Here is a 12,343-nt window from a genome sequence, read left to right on the forward strand (position 1 = left end):
AAGAGGGCATTTCACAGATGATGAGGGTCCTTAATGATGCATGCCACTTTCTTGAGGCACTGCCTCTTGAAGATGTCCTCGATGGTGGGGAGTGGTGTGAGCTCGCTGAGTCTACAATCCTCAGCAGCCTCGTGCAACCCCTGTGTAATGAAGCCTCCACACCAGGTTGTGATGCAAGGGAGACCACCTAGGGGTTTTTAAAATAATGAGAGACATAAAGAGGGTAGAATCGTTTCCCCAAGAGAAAAGTTAAATACCAGAGGACATGCTTTCAAGGTTGGAGGTTTGGGGGTTGGAATTTAAAGGTGACATGAGGGACAAGTTTATATACAGAGAGAGTGGTAGGTGCCTACATTGGGTTACCAGAGGTGGTGATGAAAGCAGGAAGTTTGGTGAAGTTTAGGAGACTTTTAGACAAATGCATGAACAGGGATGAATGGAATGGAGGGATATGGGTGATACACAGGAAGAGGATATTTAGTAAATATGAGCTGAATGGTCTGTACAGTACTGTTCTATTCTACTTACAAGGAAATAGATCAAAAATAAATAGAGGAGTGTCATACATTATGTATGAAAATGGAGAACTGCCAAAATTTTGTGCAGCTAAACCACGTCTCATTTCTGTAGCTTTATAGACAGAACTAACTAGAAAAACCACACTTACTGATACTGAGTCAGCATGAGCTGGATAGAACACTGGTTTATTGTTGTCTTAGAAACAGTGAACAGAGTGTCTGATAAATATTAGGGACATCTTAACAGTTGTCTCTGAGCTAGCTGAATAATCTCCTTATATTTATTAGATACCCGGTTGGGTATGTGTAGAATGTACACAGTCAATTATTACTGTTATTGATTTATGATGAAATGGAAAATATATTGATAGATTTTTCCTTTGTTCTGTGGAGAGATTGCCTCTTTTCTTCCTGGAAGAAGGTACAGAGCCTCAGGACTCACACCACCAGGTTCAGGAATAGTTATTACCCCTCAACCATCAGGCTCCTGAACCAAAGGGGATAACTTCACTCAACACTTGCTCTATCACTGAACTATTCCCACAAGCTATCAACTCACTTTCAAGGACTCTTCATCTCCTGTTCTTGATATTTATTCTTGTTTATTTATTATTATTATTATTATTATTATCATTTTTTGTTTGTTTGTTACCTTTTGCCCATTGGTAGTTTGTCCGCTCTGTTGGGTGCGGTCTTTCATTGGTCCTATTACGGTTCTTGGATTTATTGAGTATGCCCATGGGAAAATGAATCTCAGGGTTGTATATGGTGACATTACTGTATGTATTTAATAATAAGTTTATTTTGAACTTTGACTTTCTCCCACCAGTGATCAAAAGCAAACTGTTGCTACTTCAGTAAGGACTTAGACAACCATAATTGTCTTGTGTGATTCTTCCATAGTTCAAGCTCCCCCTCACTTTCTAAAAGTTCACTTTATTTCTTCCTCCCCCGATGTTGTACGACCTGCTGTATACCTCTGACATTTTCCAATTTCATTTTGGATTTTCAGTATCTGCAGTTTCTTGCCCTAATAATTAAGAGCCAAACTTGGAGCGGTTACAATTATGGTTGTCCTTACTGAAGTAGCAACAGTTTGCTTTTGATCCAGTATTATATCAGAATCAAAATCAAGTTTATTATCACTGACATACGTTGTGAAATTTGTTATTTTATGACAGGGGTACTGTGTATTGCATAAAACAATTACTATGAATTACAATAAAAACTAAAATAAGTAGCATAAAAGAGGAATGGTAAGGTGGTGTTCATGGGTTCATGAACCATTCAGAAATCTGATGGGGGAGGGGAAGAAGCTGATGCTAAAATGTTGAGTCTTGAGGTTCCTGTACCTCCTCACCTGATGGTAGTAATGGGAAGAGAGCATGTCCTGGATGGTGAGGGTCCTTAACGATGGATGCTGCCTTCTTGACACATGGACTTTTGAAGATGCATTTGAGGGTGGGGAGGCTTGTGGCCATGATGGAGCTGGCAGACTCTACAACCCTCTGCAGCCTCCTTTGATCTCCATACCAGGCGCTGATACAACCAGTCAGAATACACTCCACTGTAGAAATTGGCTAAAGTTTTTGGTGACATTCCAAATATCCTCAGACTCCTAATGATGAGATATAGCCACTGGTGTACCTTCTTCGTGATTGCACCAATGTGTTGGACTGAGGATAGATCTTCTGAGATGGTGACTCAGAAACTGATGACCCCTCAATGAGAACTGGTGTGCGTTCTCCCAGCTGCCCCTTCCTGAGGTCCCACAATCAATTCTTAGGCTTTGCTGAGGTTGAGTGCAAGGTGGTTGTTGCAACACCAATCAAGCAGCCAATCTGTCTCACTCCTGTACGCCTCCTTGTTGCGATCTGATATTCTGTCGACAACAGTGGGAAATTTAGAGATGGAGATTGTTATATTATGAAAATTAGATATTATTCAGATAATTCCTCCAAATGGTATTAAACATACTACACTGTAAGACCTGTTAGCATGTGCTTTTAACACAGTCTAACAAACCATGGTCACATTCAGACACTGATACGAATTACATAAACAGTTACTAATACGGATAGGATAGTGCTGCTGATGCACTGATATTGATACAGAATCCAAAATTAATTCCGATACTGACACAAGTAAGGGAAGTTCATTCATCTTGTTTCAGTCCAAAAGAAAATCCCAAATTACCTAAATTAAGTATTCATTTACTTTGGAACTGAATTCAGACTTTTGCTTTCATTGGAAAGGGAAACCATTAATGGATCCTTCATTAGAACTGACGATAGTTCCCAGACACAGAACATAGTTTTGCTTTCTACAGAGGATGTCCAAACTGCTGAATGTTTCCAAAATTTTCAGTTTCCATTTCAGATTTCCAATATACACAGTTCAATTCATTTAGGTTCAATTTCACAATTAAAATTCTATCCTATAAACTAACCACTTTTTATGGGAATACACTTCCCTTCTTGTCAATTTTTTCAAATTTTAGAATATTGCTTCACTGTCTCAGTTGTTTAAAATGAACTCAAATGAAAATCTTTAGCTTGGCCTCTCAGTTGAAGTGACTCAGCAACTAAGCGATTTTTTTTACCATTGTTATTGAAATGTATTTATTTTTTGAGATACAGTGCAGTAAAGACCATACTGGCCCTTTGAGTTGCGGCCAAATTATGGAACAACTTACAATGACCAATTTATCCAAAAAGGTTGAATTTTAAAACAAGACCAAGTAGAGTGTAAAAAAGTACCAATTTCTTGATTACGTCGAAAACATTGATCAGATAAATTTGGGTTTAATCCATTTATTTTTTTGTGGTGTAATATATAATTGATGTAAAAAATTGTATTGTACTAATCTAAGTTGGACATTTGTTGTACTTGTCATACTGTCAAGACATAATCTTGACCAACTTGTTTCATCAATTTTAATATTCAAATCAGTTTCCCATTTTTGTCTTGACTTATGAATTCCTTGTTTAATTGTCTGTTTTTGAATCAAATTATACATATAAGAAGTAAATTTTTAAATTTTTCCTTTTTGAATTAAAGTTTCTATTTCATTAGGTTTCAGCATTAACATTGTTTGACCCAGTTTATCTCTTAAATAAGCCCTTAACTGGAAATAACAGAAAAGAGTGTTATTTGATATTTTATATTTATTCTTTAATTGATCAAATGACATTAATATACCTCCTTCAAAACAGTCTCCTATATATCTAATCCCTTTTTGAAACCAGCTATATAAGAGTTGGTTATCCATTGTAAAAGGAATAAGTCTCTGAATTAAAGGTCTCTTTGTTAATAAAGATTTCTTTATCTCATCATAAACATTTGTCTTATTCCATAGATCAATCAAATGTTTTAATCTAAGGGATTCTTTCTTTTCCCGTATCCATTTAGATTCCCATTTATATAGAAAATCTTCTGGTGTATTTTCTCCTATTTTATCTAATTCTATTCTAGTCCGGCATCAAAAAAAGATGGAAAAATTGACATGGAAATTTGACCTAGGAGGGTTACCATAACCAAACTTTAAGAATTATTATAAAGCAAATCAACTTAGATTTATTGCATCTTTTTCTTGAACAATGAAACAACACTTGCCATCCTCCGATCCTCTGGTACTACTTCTGTAGCCAGTGAGGACACAAAAAGCATTGTGGATAGAGCAGCAATCTCTTTCCTCACTTCCTGCAGTAACCTGGGGTATATCCCATTCGGCCCTAGGGACTTACCTATCCTAATGTTTCACAAAATATCCAGCACTACCTCTTTCTGAACCTTGACACGCCCCGGCATGTTAGCCTTTTTCTACACCGAACTCACATTCGTCAGGGTCCCTCTCATTGATAAATACTGAAGCAAAGTATTTATTTTGGAGTTCCTATACCTCCTCCAACTCCAATCACGTTTCCTCTTTTATTGCTAGCTGTCATACCCTCACGCTCGTCATCTTTCTGTCCTTCACCTATGTGTAGGATGCCATGGAGTTTTCCTTAACCCTACATCCCTAGGCCTTCTTGTGTTGTCTTCTAGCTTTCCTAAGTCCCTTCCTAAGATCTTTCCTGGCTAGCTAATAACTCTCAAGAGCCCTGTCTAATTTTTGCTTCCTAAACCTTAAATACACTTCCTCTTCCCCTTGACTGGATGTTCCACCTCTTTCGCTAACCATGGCTCTTTCACCCTACCACCCTTTCCGTGTCTCAATGGGACAAACCTATCCAGAATCCCTTGCAGGTGCTCCCTGGACAACCTCCACATTTCCACTGTGCATTTCCCTGAGAATATCTGTTCCCAGTTCACGCCCTATGAGATCCTGCCTAATACCATTGTGATTAGTCCTCCCCCAATTAAATACTTTCCCATAACGTCTGCTCCTAGCCTTGACCATGGCCATGTTAAAGGTCAGAGAGTTGTCAGTATCTCACATGCCATATGTATTTTGCTTTTAGAAAACTCAGGTGCTTATCAAGGGGTAAACTGAAAATATAGGAACAGGAGTAGGCCCTATGACTCCTTGAAACTGATCTATACACATGTTATGACAAACTTCAATTTCTGAGAACTGCTCCTAACCCAAATTGTTTGCAAGTCAGAAGTGAACAGAAACTGTGTGGAAGAGAATCACAGGAAGAGCTGAGGTGACTGAGCTGTCATAGGAAGAGCAGCTGACAGCTGGTCTCACTGACTCAGAGAGTGAGGGAGTGAGCCTGGCTGATACTCCCAGCCCCCGATGTCACAGCTTGGCTGTGTGTGATGGGGGTTGGAGGAAGAGAAGGCACGTGGAAATACCCTATTCCCACCCTGTAGACGATTCCGGCAACTCTGCAGCAGTTTGCTGGTCTCCGAGATGTTCAATGATATGCACAGGGTGTCTGTAGGTCAGGTGTTTGCAATCGAAGGATGACCGGTACAAGACTGGGGCTAAACGTTTTCACCAACTCCAGCTATCACAGCATTTCTTGTTCTTCAGTGTTCTCTCTGTCTCAGCTTTAAACAGAGTCCTTTCCTCCACCATTGATGATGCCTTCACCCACATCTTCATTTCCAAGCCATCTGCACTCACCCCACTTTCCCACTGCCTTAGCAGGGATAGAGTTCCTCATGTCCTTACCTAGCACCCCATGAGCCTCCACATCCAACATATCATTCTCCACAACTTACACCATATCCAAAGGGATCCTACCACCATCTTTACCCCCCGCCACTCTCTACTTTCCACAGGAATTGCACCCTCCGTGATTTTTTTGCCTGTTCGTCCTCTCTTCACTAATTTCCCCCCACCCCAGCACATATCCCTACAAGCAATAGAAGAGCTACACCTGCGCATTCACCTCCTCCCTCAAATCCATTCAGGGCCCAGACAGTTCCTCCAGGTGAGGCGACACTTCACCTGTGAAACTGTTGGAGTTATCTATTGTTTCTGGTGCTCCCGATGTGGCCTCCTCGACATTGGTGAGACCCAACATAAATTGGGGGACTGCTTCATCCATCAAAAGTGAAATTTCCCGGTGGCCAAACATTTTAATTCCAATTCCCATTCCGATGTGTCAGTCCATGGCCTCCTCTTCTACCATGCTGAGGCCACTCTCAGGGTGGAGGAGCCACATCTTATATTCCATCTGGGTAGCCTCTGACCTGATGGCATGAACATCTATTTCTCTTTCTGGAAATTTTTTCTTTACCCCTCCCCCTTCTGTTCCCCAACATAGCTTCTTACCTTTTCTCCTCACCTGCCTATCTCCTCCCTTTGTTGCCTCTCCTTCTTCCCTTTCTCCCAAACTCCATTCTTCTCTCCTATCAGATTCGTCTTTCTCCAGTTCTTTACCTTTCTCACCCAACTGGCTTCACCAGTTACCTTCTAGCTAATCCTCCTTCCCCTTCTCCCACCTATATATACTCAGATATCTTCCCCCTTCTTTTCCAGTCCTGATGAAGGGTCTTGGCCCAAAATGGATAGGTTTGTTCCTTTCCATAGATGTTTCCTGACCTGCTGTGCTCCTCCAACATTTTGTGTGTGTTGTTCAGGCAAGAACCTGTCAACTTCTTCTTTAAATATACCCAATGACTTGACCTCCACAACCACCTGTGGCAATCAATTCCACAGATTCACCACCCCCTGGCTAATGAAATTCTTCCTCATCTCTGTTACAAAGGGACACCATTGTAAATTGGACCTGCGCTCTTTGGTCCTAATATTCTGTTTCTCTAATAGCATAGATAACTTTCCTGTGCTCCATCTGCCATCTTTTTGTCCATTTATTATACTTGTCTTTATCCCCTTACAAGGCAGATAATACTTTTTCTGCATATCTTTGCATCAATAATATACTTGGAAGCAATATATGGCTTATATTAATGATTTGGATGAAGTGACTGAAACAACCAAGACATTGTACCCTTCTCTCTAGAAACACACTAGTTACAGCTTCCCAGCTTGGAAGTGACTTGTTCATACTTGTCTTTCTTCTCTGTGTTACGTACCCCGTAACTGGGTCACTTACCAGCAAAGATAGAGAGGTCCGTTGAAGTCTGATGGTACTATTTTTAACAGTATTTATTGATAAAAATACACAAAATAATATCAATGCACGTGGCCTTTCCACCAGTTTTTGCTATTACGGGATCGCTAGCGTTTCTTCTGGTGCGTCTGAAGGGGCTGTTCCTCAGACCCTCTTTTATCCTGACTCACAGGGTCTCAGATGTCAATCAGGGTGGGATGATGCAATCCCTCCACCAGCCCCCCCCCCCCCCCCCCTCGGTTCATTGCCTGGGGCTTCGAGGCATCGTACAGGATTCAATACACAATTCCGTCTCCAAGAGACAATAGCCGTTATCAATGGTTCCGCCTTTCAGAGGCCAGGACACATTCCAAACTCTTTGTGGATTCTGCATGTCTTTCTCTCATTTCCTGGGTCTCCTGACTCGAATCAATAATGATCCTGTGATTCTCAAAAAGGAGGGGGCCACGGGCGTAACATCTGTCACTCCAGTGACATTAATATATTGGAGTCAGTAACATGACTCTTATCTCTGGGAATAACCTTTGACATAGCACCTTATCAAAGGCTTTTTAACCTTTCTGTTCTGATATCATTTTTATAACTTTCATTTGCAACAACTCCAACAGATTTTTCTGTTTACTGAAGACTAGAATGTTAAAAGTACTCCATCACCTAAATAAAAACTTTCAATGCTTTCTACTAACTTCCACAAATTCTCTCCAGAAACTAATGTGGTGATTGTTCTTCACTTGGTTAATAATTTTGGTTGATTAATAACTGAGTTCTTGGACAATTAGTTGAACTAAATTAACAACTCAATTGGCTCGTTGATAGAGTTAGCAAATTCTATTTATAAATGAATCTGATAAGTACACTGTTGTTAGTCACCATTTAAAGAGATGATCAAATGTGAAAGCTCTTATCTATTCAAGACATGACTAGCACCTTTTAACACTTTAAAAAAATTGTTGCTTTCTTGGCATCCTTTTATTAATGTCATAGAATGGATTTTTTTTCAAAATCTTTGTGTAACAGCTACTGCTAAGTAAAAAAAAATTCACCCTTTCCTCTTTGTCCCTGTCTCTGTCTATCTCTCTACCCTCCTCTCATCCCCACACAAATTACTTAAGATGCCAGTGACTCCCATAGATATAGTTCAGTGAGAGTTGGATTTCCCAGTCCCCGGCCTCTACTGACTCTGTGATGTTAAGTCACCATTTAAAGAGATGATCAAATGTGAAAGCTCTTATCTATTGAAGACATGACTAGCATCTTTTAACACTTTAAAAAAAAAATGTTGCTTTCTTGGTATCCCTTTATTAATGTCATAGAATGGATTTTTTTTCAAAATCTTTGAGTAACAACTACTGGTAAGTTTAAAAAAAAATCACCCTTCTATGTCTCTATCTGTGTCTTTCTCTCTACCCTGCTCTCATCCCCACTCAAGTACTTAAGATGCCAGTGACTCCCATAGAGGTAGTTCAGTGAGAGTTGGATTTCCCAGCCCCCGGCCTCTACTGATAATTTTTTTTTAAATGCCTTCACTTCTAAGTCTGTACAGTGATGCCAATTGAGCATGGTCACTGCCTGACATTTGCATGTCTTCCATTTTATTTTACCAATCTCAAGTGCTAGAGTAGTCTGTCCTTGCATTCTAACATTATACTCTGAGGTAAGTGAGTCAAATGATCTTGTTAGGCTCAGTGTCCTACAGGACAGAAAATTGTAGGCTGGAACAAGGAAGTCTGAGTGTATATTGCACTGTAGTAGTGAATAGTGGGTGTTTCTGAGGTATGCTTTCTTCTAAAGGTTCACAGGGCACCACTAGAGGGATATTTCTGAATCAGAATCAGGTTTATCATCACCACAATGTGTTGTGAAATTTGTTAACTTAGCAGCAGTTCAATACAATGCATAATGTAGAAGAAAAAAAGTGGAAATAAGTAAATCAATTGCAGTACATCTGTATAGAATAGATTAAAATTGTGCAAAAACAGAAATATGTTTTAAAAAAAAGTGAAGTAGGTAAAAAAAAACATGGGTTCAATGTCCATTTAGGAATCGGACGGCAGAGGGGAAGAAGCTGTTCTTGAATCGCTGAGTGTGAGCCTTCAGGCTTCTGTACCTCCTACCTGATGGTAACAGTGAGAAAAGGGCATGCCCTGGGTGCTGGGGGTCCTTAATAATGGACGCTGCCTTTCTGAGACACCGCTCCCTAAAGGTGTCCTGGGTACTTTGTAGGCTAGTACCCAAGCTGCTTCTTTTGGTCCTGTGCAGTGGCAGCACCCCATACCAGACAGTGATGCAGCCTGTCAGAATACTCTCCACGGTGCATCTACAGAAGTTTTAGGGTGTTTTTGTTGATTCACAAGGTTAATTCCTGGGATGTCAGAACTGTCTTACGCAGAGAGGTTAGAGAGACTGGGCTTGTACACGCTGGAATTAAGGAGATTGAGAGGGGATCTGATTGAAACATATAAGATTATTAAGGGATTGGACAAGATAGAGGCAGGAAATATGTTCCAGATGCTGGGAGAGTCCAGTACCAGAGGGCATAGTTTGAGAATAAGGGGTAGGTCATTTAGGACAGAGTTAAGGAAAAACTTCTTCTCCCAGAGAGTTGTGGGGGTCTAGAATGCACTGCCTCGGAAGGTAGTGGAGGCCAATTCTCTGGATGCTTTCAAGAAGGAGCTAGATAGGTATCTTATGGATAGGGGAATCAAGGGATATGGGGACAAGGCAGGAACTGGGTATTGATGGGAATTGATCAGCCATGATCTCAAAATGGTGGTGCAGGCTCAAAGGGCCGAATGGTCTACTTCTGCACCTATTGTCTATCGTCTATTGTACCAAATCTCTTCGAACTCCAAGTGATGTATAGTCATTGTTTGCTGCCTTTATAGCTGTATCAATAGGTTGGAACCAGATTAGATCCTCAGAGAACTTGACACCCAGGAACTTGAAGCTGCTCACTCTCTCCACTTCTGATCCCTCTGAGGATTGGTATGTATTCCTTTGACTTGCCCTTCCTGAAGTCCACAATCAGCTCTTTCGTCTTACTGATGTTGAGTGCCAGGTTGTTGCTGTGACACCTTTCCACTAGTTGGCATATCTCACTCCTGTACACCCGCTCGTCACCATGAGATTCTACCAACAATGGTTGTATCGTCAGCAAATTTAGAGATGGTATTTGAGCTATGCCTAACCACACAGTCATGTGTATACAGGGAGTAGAGCAGTGGGCTAAGCACACACCCCTGAGGTGCACCAGTACTTATCATCAGCAAGGAGGAGATATCACCAATCCGCACAGACTGTGGTCTTCGGGTTAGGAAATCAAGGATCCAATTACAGAGGGAGGTAGAGGCCCAGGTTCTGCAACTTCTCAATCAGGATTGTGGGAATGATGGTATTAAATGCTGAGCTATAGTCAATGAACAGCCTCCTGACGTAGGTGTTTATATTGTCTAGGTGGTCTAAAGCCGTGAGGAGAGCCATTGAGATTGCATCTGCCATTGACCTATTGTGGCGATAGGCAAATTGTGGTGGATCGAGGTCCTTGCTGAGGCAGGAGTTCAGTCTAGTCATGACCAACCTCTCAAAGCATTTCACACTGTCGATGTGAGTGCTACCGGGTGATAGTCATTAAGGCAGCTCATTATTATTCTTGGGCACTGCCTTTTCGAAGCAAGTGGGAACTTCCACCCATAGCAATGAGAGGTTGAAAATGTCCTTGAATACTCCTGCAGGTTGGTTGGCACAGGTTTTCAGAGCCTTACCAGGTACTCCGGGACCTTCAGCCTTGCGAGGGTTCACCCTCTTTAAAGACAGCCTAACATCGGCCCCTGTGACTGAGATCACAGGGTCACCGAGTGCAGCAGGGATTTTCACAGCTGTAGCTGTATTCTCCCTTTCAAAGTGGGTATAGAAGGTGTTGAGTTCAGCTGGTAGCAATTACAAAAAGTGGTGGTGGATACAGCCCAGTCTATCATAGACAAAGTCCTCCCCACCATTGAGCACATCTACAAGGAGCACTGCCCCAAGAAGGCAGCATGCATCATCAGGGACCACACCATCCAGGACATGCTTGCTTCTCAATGTTGCCTTTGGAAAGGAGGTACGGGAGCCTTGGGTCCCACATCTCCAGGTTCAGGAACAGTTAACCATCAGGCTCTTGAACCAGCATGGATAATTTCATTCACCTCTTCACTGAACTGATTCCACAACCTATGGACTCATTTACAAATACTCTGCAACTTGTGTTCTCAGCATTATTTATTTACTTACTTATTATTATTTTTATTTGTAGTTTGTCATCTTTTGCACATTGGTTGTCAATATTTGTAGTTTTTCATTGACCCTATTATATTTCTTTGTATCTACTGTGAGTACCTGCAAGAAAATGAATCTCAGGGTAGCATGTGTGGTGACATATATGTACTTTGATATTAAATTTACTTTGAACATGTCTCCTTACTCCCAAGCATGAGAACAGGGTGACGCTCTTCCAGCCCTTAAGTTGGTATCTGTACTCTAACCTCATTCGGTTACCATAACACTTTAATATGTCTTTGCCAACAAAGTTGTCTTTCTGGTTTCTCTGAAGAATTATTCTTAACCATTCCCAAAAGTATTCTCTTGACCTCCACTCTCACCATCAAAAACAAGTTTACTGGTTGTTGATTTGGTTAATATCCAAAGATGACAAATGATTGCTTAGTTTGACTACAGAATCTTAGTAACAATTATGAATATATGTAACTCTCAGAAAATGGTTCATTCCAAGAGCTCCAACAAAAATACATTACACCTCTTCTAAATGTATCTAGCGGTTTCTTGAATTGACATATATTTGCAAATTATACCTTCACGTCCCATGAGGCATGCTTTCTGGTTAGCAGTGGTTGAATTTATCATCAGAAATTAGACTTTTGTTTAATTAGGAGTTATTTAAAGGCTGTAGCCATCCTGTTTGGGAGAATTATGACTAACTCAGTTTGTTGTTGACAGGAGCTCCATTGCAGACAAAAATAAGCACAATGGTGAAGTCTTTTTTCTCCCCCAGGGAAGTGCAAGGAAAATCGTTGGCCACTGTATCCATGAAAGTTGGGAATCAGATTTATTATCAGACTTAAATGATGTGAAATTGTTGTTTGGCAGTGGTGTAGGCTAAAGATGTATAAAATTACTATAAATTACAACATTTTTAAACAAAATATACTTTATTCAAAAATAAAATTATATACAATAAACCATTCAATGACTCTCAATCCTTTACAACTGTTTCCATTACGGGTCTTTATATTTTCA

This window comes from Hemitrygon akajei, chromosome 26 (genome assembly GCF_048418815.1).
Source record: "Hemitrygon akajei chromosome 26, sHemAka1.3, whole genome shotgun sequence".
In the NCBI taxonomy this organism is placed as follows: Eukaryota; Metazoa; Chordata; class Chondrichthyes; order Myliobatiformes; family Dasyatidae; genus Hemitrygon; species Hemitrygon akajei.